This window comes from Meleagris gallopavo, chromosome 28 (genome assembly GCF_000146605.3).
Source record: "Meleagris gallopavo isolate NT-WF06-2002-E0010 breed Aviagen turkey brand Nicholas breeding stock chromosome 28, Turkey_5.1, whole genome shotgun sequence".
Taxonomy (NCBI): Eukaryota; Metazoa; Chordata; class Aves; order Galliformes; family Phasianidae; genus Meleagris; species Meleagris gallopavo.
The window spans coordinates 4004952-4012890 of NC_015038.2; the positions used below are offsets into that span (position 1 = coordinate 4004952).

General features: G+C 54.1%; 1 protein-coding gene across 1 annotated transcript in view; it reads left to right on the forward strand.

The window, feature by feature from the left end:
• Positions 1–7939, forward strand: part of LOC104914538 (metabotropic glutamate receptor 4-like) — a 43675-nt gene that overhangs the window by 4870 nt on the left and 30866 nt on the right. The gene's annotated exons all lie outside the window — the stretch shown is intronic.

Consider the following 7939-nt stretch of genomic DNA (forward strand, 5'->3'; position numbering starts at 1 on the left):
TTCCTCTTCTCCTTCCCCTTCCCCTTCCTCTTCACTTTTTAATTTGCAAACTCCACCAGCCTCATGCTCTGCGTTGCCCACTGCAATGTTTGAGGAAGAGCCAGGTTGCGCTCTTGTGTCCCCTATAAATTCAGATGGCTCTGCTGTCACCAAATGCCGTTACACCAGCACTGGGAGCGGGCGAAGGATCCTTCCTCTCCTTTTACAGCCTGTTCTTCTATGTCTGGCTCTCATTTGCACTCCTCCAGCACCATAAAGCAGCCGACAATTTAATTCTGCTTTAAGGTGTCTGCAGACTGTCAGGGTGATGTAGCAGGGCTGCTGCAGGGCTGAGGATCTGGCCCTGGCCGCCGTTTGTCACGCAGCAGGACTGCGGGGTGCAACGCCTGGGGACACAGCAGTGCCTCCCCACAGCCCCTGCTCACCCCCCTCTGCACGCTCCTCCAGAACATCGCCGCGCTTCATTTCTCATGCCAAGCCTGAGCGTTCCGAGTCGGTTTTTATTTCCATCAGGCAATAATGCTCATTGCTGTAGTTAGCAGTTAGCATTCAAGCTGTTTGCTTTCTGATGCATTAGCAACTTGACCTTCAGTTTCGATTGCGAGCGAATCCTCGTGCTAAACCCGCTGCAGCACCGCGGTCACGGCACAAACCAACCCCTCACCAATGGGCTGGGAAGGAAGGAATTCACCCCAGGGCAATGTGTGCTGCTGAGTGACCCACAGAGAACCGCCCTGCAGCTGCGGACTGCAGCCTGACCCTGCAGAGCCATTAGGTTTTATATACTGCAATTACTCCTCGGCCCCGGGGGGCTGCACCGATGGCTGGACAGCCATCATTCATCACCGTGGAGGTTTCTCAGGTGCTGGCATTGCAAAGGCTGTGTTTCATTCAGGCACTTTTCAGCATTTGAAATGCATTCTCTTATTCCACCAGAGCACCCTGCAAAGACAGTGGGTGTTACGTGTGTTTGCATCCAGGTTGGCCCCAAGGCCAGCAGTGGGCCGTGCCAACCCACAGTGTCACTTCGAGGGGATGGAGCTGCCTGCCGTCCCCTGGCTCTGTGTGCTGACACCTCTGGTGTCGTTCGAGATCTTGGAGATGAAGGATGAGATTTATGCTTATGTAATGGAACTGGTTGGTGCACAGCGTGTTGTGCCACGCGTCATAATGTGTCGCACTCTGCTTTGTGAAGAGGGCAATATTTCTAGGCAAATGCAAGGCTCCTCAGTCATGTGCCTGGATCAATTTCACACTGTCATTTCCCCCCTCTCTTGTTTTATCCTTCGCTGAGTTTTCTATATTTTTAGTTAAGAGCCTGATACATATTTGTGATGCATTTGTTCATTACCATGTGACATCCATGGCTGTCGTTCTGCTTTGCGCTGAGCTCATTACTTTTGGCTGATGCATCAGAATGTCACCCCCAAAAGGGGCTCTGACACTCACAGCTGAGCAGGGTGTTTGGAAAACACCAAACGTGAGCTGCTCCCAAGTCTTAGGGTGCAGGCGGACACCGGGTACCACTGACAATGGGTTTGGTGCATATGGCTCACCATGGGTATCTGCTGACTCCGAGGAGCTCCCTGTGCTGTGCCCTGTGGGTGGGATGCCCTTACATCTCTGATCATCTTCTACCTAGGGACCAAAACCCTGGCTGTACCCACCCAGCAGCACAGCCCATTGGATGCCCTGCTCACAGTTGGGTCCCAGCATCTTCCTGCTGCTGCAGACACAAAGGGCATGGGATGGGGACAGGGAGCTCCAGAGGCCCTGGGAGCATGCTTCTGACACCAAGGCTCTAGTGCCATCACTGCTTTGTGTTTCCAAATTCTTGCAGGCTCTTGCAGTATTTCCTGGGCTTTTTTCTCTATTCCCTCCCCTTCTTCTTTCTCTTTTCTTTCTACTCAAGCCAATGTTGTGTGTCACAATGCAGCCAGGAGACTGCTCTGAATGGCCTCCTGCCTCAGTTTCCCCACCTAAAGTAACCTCGCTGTCCTCAAGCTGTTTGCTGGTGGGTGCCAGAACCCCCAAACCCTTCAACTCCCTTCAGACCCAGGGCTTGGGTAGCGTGTGTGCCTGCAATCTGCCTGTAAATAAGGCTGACCTTGTCTCTTTCCTCTGGTCCTGGTTACACATCTGGCTGTAATTCCTTTGTAAGCTGGAAAGCAGGGGAAGGAGAGTGGCAGGACAAAGAGGAGCTGATAGCTGTGGTCCCACCCAGCGCTGGGTGGGAGCTGGCTCTGGGCTTTGCGGGCAGCCCACATGGCTTGTTAATATTTCCAGCACACACTGGCTCCTGTCCCATTCCCAATGGGGTGACACGCGGTGGGACATTGTCCTCAATGTGGTCTCAGGGGGACTGTGAGGGGAGGAGCAGAGCAGGGTGTGTTACAGGTGGTCCTTTTGTGGGGATGGTACCCATCAGTAACCCCAGGCTTTGAGGCTGTGCCCTGTCTTGCTGCCCAGAAGCACTGACCCCCACAGTGCCATCACTGTGCAGCATCCCTGGGCTCCAGGCTGGAGCGAAGGGAAAAGTTGCTTTTTTCCCATTCTTTTCTCTGCTGCAAATTTATTAATTACTGATTTAGCCCCAGCAATGCGGGCGGTTGAAAAGCAAGCACAAATTGCTCAGATCCATAATGTCTGATGAGATTTCAAAGCACTGAAGAGTGGCAATTGAACGCATTCCAAGGCCAAGGCAGGCAGTGAGTGCCAGCTGCCTCCTGTGATGGAGGCTCGATGTGATGCAGAGCATTTGGGGGGTCTGGGATCCCACTGGTCTGGTGGGACTGGACTGGAAGAGCTGCCTCTGCCCCCTGCTTTCCATCTCCAGGAGGAATGGGCAGAGATGCCTGTCTTGCAATGAAGTGCATTGAGATTTGCTGCACATGGGGATGCATCAGGGCTGGTTTGAGGTGACAAAGTGGGACAGTGTCCCCAGGTTTGCCCATGAAGAAGGTAGAGAAGATGCTTTGGCAGCAGTGGGACTGGGAGCTGTGGGGTAACACAGTCCTCTCTGGGCGTTGCTCTTGATGAGGCTGTTGAGTAGTGAAGGAGTGATTAGAGCTGCTGCAGTGAGGAGTGGGGTGTCTCATCCTGCATGCCCAAAGCCGTCCTCACTGCCAGGAGCTTTGCCTCTATGAGAGCGTGAGCTGTGCCCCTAACAGCTCCTCCAACACATCAGCTCCTGGAGGCTTGGAAGTGATGTGAACGACGAACACTAGGGCAGCTGCTGCAGCAACCGACTTGCCAATTAAACCTCTGGGCCTGGAGACTTCATCTAATTGGCCTCCTTTAGGGAAAGGAGGTGGGAAATGGCTGTGTGGGAGGTGGGTGCTCCCTGTTGGTCCATGCCAAGAGATGGTGGCAGTGAGTGACCCGGTGGCAACTTGGGCTGCTGGGAGACGGAGCAGCCAGAGGTGCCCAGCTTTGGCCTCCTGCCCCAGCTTGGCTATGGGTTTGCAACATCCCTGCACGTCCCTGTGCCAAGCAAGCACGGGGCTGCTGCTCCTCATGCCAAGCCATTTACAACATACCCCACAGCCTTGCTGTGTGTGCTCCGATGCCCCCGCAGCGCCATGGGAGTACTCCCAGCCCGGAGGGGTCCACACCTCTGTTTGCAGCACAGCTGAGTCAGCCCCCGCATTTCTCCAACCCAACGCGTTTGCACAGTGCTTTGCAGCTCTGCAGGGAGCCCGGGCAAAGCGTTCCCTGATTGATGGTGTATGTTAGCGACAGCAAAAGCTTATTATCTACCTGCAATCAAGAGGGCACTTGAGCGCTGCGCTTCCTGGAGCAGCTGTGCTCCCACCGAGCCCTTAATGGTGGAGATTAAACCCTGACCTGTGTTTGACAACACGTGTTAACCCCACTGTAATGAGGAGAGTCCCCGGGAGAGAGGCCAATGGGAGGTGACACCGTGGGAAGGGGGACATGGCCATGCGCTGAGTGTTTTGCTGCATATTTCCCCCTCTGATGCTGTGGGTCTGGGCTGTCCCAGCTGGGAGCTGCAGCTCTGCGTGCAGGAGTGCTGGCCCAGTTTATGGCAAGTGTGCAGCTGGACCCATGCTGCATGTTGGAGGCTTCTTGCTGCAAATGCTCTGCACCCTTTGGTGCTGCCTGTCAGCAATGACAGGATGCAGCATTGCAATCAAGCATCCTTACGTCGGGTATCTCCCGGTTGCTTGTGGGCTTCTCCAGTTTCCTGCTCCTCTTTGGCTCTCCCTCAAAACTGGGGGAGGAGAGGTGTTCCCAGAGCTCAGCTCCTGCCCCCTCCCCAGCCATAGGGCCTCACAGGCAGGGCGCAACACTGCGCTGCTGAAGGAGGGAGAGCAGCCACTGCATCCGCCTCCTCCCCTGCTCCTTTGCCATAAAGGAGTGTTTTGACTAAATGGATTTTTGCATGGAGACAGCAGGAGCATCGTGGCAAATCCCCTCCCTACAGCAGTGTGAGGGGGGAGCGGGTGCTATGAATAATGCAGGCACTAAAAGCTGGGGCTGCTGAGCACTGAGATGCTCACGGCTCTGCCCTGCCCCAGCCTCCCCCACTGCCATTGGCCTCTTTTTCCAGACCATTAATTAAAGAGAAAAAAAAAATGTAATTGGTGTTGCCAGCGTTTGCATAATGGGTGGAGGAGGACTCTGGGGCTTTCACCTGGGCCACTTCTGTGTTGCTATTTTGGAGTACAGAGAGCCCCAATTAGCTTTAATAAACTGGAAGCGGTTGCCGACACTGCTGTCTGTCCTTAGGGCAGTTTTCCAGCCTTGCTAGAGTTCCCTCCTTGCTTTTCTCACCTGCTGTCCTGGCTGCATCCCACTCCGGTGCCCTGCACACTCCAGCCGCTGCAGTAATAAATTCCTCATTATGCCCTAATTGGCCGTATCCTTTTTTTGTTATCTTCCTCGTTAGTGTGATTTAACAGAGCTGCTGCGTAACTCAGCCACTTCTGAATTGCCATTGATTTCATCTCCTTTCCTATTTATTTATGGGCTCATCTCTTGTGCCACCTCCTCATCCCGTGCATGCAAGCAGCAAGCCCTTGCTGGTGGCAACGTTTGTCCCCTTATTTTTCTGGTGTTGCTCAAAGCAGATAAATGAAGAATGAATGCGTGGGAAGAACCTAATGCAGACCCCTCACTGCCGCCCTGGTGAAATCCCAAAGCTGGATTTGCTGCAGCGTGCTGGGAAGGGGTTGGTGCTGCAGATGCTGAGTGCAGACTTGGACCCTCATGTCCCTGTGCTGCCCACCTGCATGCAGGAGCAGGATGTGCACTGCTGGGAGCGTCGCAGTGTCACAATGCTGTGCTGGCCTCAGCACTGTCACACAAGTGTCTGCGCTCCCGCTTGACCGCACCGGGCTCTTGGAAGGCTCTGGTGTTTGCAAACTACTGCTTTGGTTGGAATTTCTCCTTCTATTGCTATGGAAACTGTAATTAAGCTGCACTGGCTCCCTAGGCACAGCCACCATCCCCGGGCAGTGATGTGTCTGTCCCGCTGGCACTGCCGGCTGCTGCCCGCCGAGCTGTCCGGGAATCTGTTTATCCAACTCCCTCCTCTCCATCCATCTGGCTCCCCAGATGGGAAACAAGCAGCAAATTGGCCCAGTTTCTTCTTACTGGAGGAAAAAAATAAAATGAAACTCTCAGCGGTTTGGGTGCATTGGGAATGCAGTGAGCAGAGCCCCGGCCCAATTGGATCAGCCCCTCTCCGCCAGCGGGCTGCAAAGGACATCGTTTTGCTGGAGGGACTGAATCCTCCCATCCCAGGGGCTCCTGTCCTCCTCCTGCCCCTCCCCAGTGCTGTAATCCGGGGAATCTCAACCCTCTGCTAATTGCTATGACCTTTGCTTGAGCAGGGATCTTCTAGTGGCAGGTGACTATCAGCTGTGTCATTTGCTATGCAAATCGACACCATCAATTACATCCTGAAGGTCCTGCAATCTTTAATTTTCTCTCTCATCTCTCTCTCTTTATTGGCATCTGTGGTAATGCTGGAGCAGGAGGGCCTTGGCTTTTTGGAGCTGGGAACCCGGCAGCTACATGCAGGGATGTGTCCAGCCGCCAGCTTCTCCTTGTCTCTTTTAATTTTAATTAGCTGCTTCTGCACACGCCCCGTGGCTGGCTGGGGGATTGGCCTGGGAGGTTCTCCCCAGCCTAGAAGGAGAAACCAGGGGGTCTTTGGGTGTGGAGCTGCAGGGAAGGGAATGAATCCCTTTGTGTGGCTGTGCTGCTAATCCAGAGCCAAAGGGCTCTGCCAGGGCTGTGTCCCATTAATGACTCTTCCTAAATTCTGTATTTGATCATTGGATGAGCAGAGCCCTTTGCAAAAAGCCAGCACTGGTGCTTGAAGTGATGGCTCTGCATGGGAACGGTGGCAGTTTGAAAATCCTGAGCCTCTGGATAGGGAGTTCTTGCCCATTGGGGATGGGGTGTGATGTGGTGTGGATTGAAATGGTGGGAAGCAGGGGTGAGCTGCTGAGATGCTGGGTGAGAGGGAAGGATGCACTGAAGGCTGCAGAGGAGAGGAAGGGTACTGGGGAGGGCTCATGTCCCCATAATGGGGACTGTGCTCCCCAGGCTGATCCCCAGGCTTGGTGCAGCCAGTGCGGGACAGCCTCCAAATGTGGGACCTCCCATGGGGTGGCCCTGGGTGGGTTTGGGGAACATCAGCTCCTGTTGGCGCAGCTGGGTGAGCGCATGGGGCCACAGGGGATGGCAGGATGGCACAGGGAAGAGCCCCTCACTGTGGTGCAGGTGGGCTGGGGAGTCCCATGTCTGCGCATCGCAGGGCTGTGGGATGGGGCTGCCCCCATGGGGTGGGACTGGGGGATCTCACTGCCGGGCTGTCTGTGCTGCAGGCGGTGTGTGCGTGGCCCAATCCGTCAAGATCCCACGGGAGCCCAAGCCTGGAGAGTTCGACAAAATCATCCGCCGCCTCCTGGAGACTTCCCACGCACGGGCGGTCATCATCTTCGCTAACGAGGACGATATCAGGTGCAGAGGGGCTGGGAGGTGGGCGAGGATGTGCTGCAGAGTGGGACAGATATGTGTGCAACACGGAGGGGATGCACCTTGCAGTGTGGCATGGATCTGTCAGGGCTGACTTCCAGCCGGCCGCCTGGCTGCTTTCTGCCATTGAACTGCAGCAACACAGAGCTCAACAGAGAGAAATCTGCATTCTGCTGGCTGTGTAAAGCTTCAGCCCCACCAGTGCAGATTCTGGAGACCCCTCCTCGCTGCCCACCGGCTCTGCAGCCATGCCTGGAGCTGATGAGCAGCTCCACAAATGCAGTGACATCTTGCAGCTCTTAGAATCACAGAATTGCTTGAGTTGGAAGGGACCCTTAAAGACCACCTAGTCCAGCTCCCCTGCAATGAGCAGGGGCATCTGCAGCTAGATCTTGCTCAGAGCCTGTTCGTGTTTATGGAACTCTTGTTGATGATGGAGCAGAGTGATTCACATGGAGCTGCCCTTGATTTCCTAAGTATCTAATTTATTAATCAGCAAACATTATGTAAATGTGGGTAAACTGCGATTTTAAATCAGTTTACATCAGATGTGCAAATGCTCCGAGTTTCTTCCTTCCTTCCTTAATAGAAATGTCTGCAAACGTGACATTTACGTGGCTGTGTGTTGAGAAACAAGGGATTTACCTTGCTGTGCAAATGGCAAGCCCCATTAACTGGAGTTTGCAAGCATTTACCCATCCAAATAGGATTATATTGGGTGAAGAGTGGTTTCCACACACCAGCTTTCATGTGGCAGAGCATGGCTTTAACCAGGGCATGGCACAGCCCTCATCCAGGCCCTGGCAGTGCTGGATGGCTGTCTCCCATTCTCAGACATGCTGATCAGAGCTGGGAGCACACAAACTCTCCAGTGCTGCCGAATTCATTCCTGCTGCAGCATAACCTAATTTTTTTTTTTTTTTTTAAG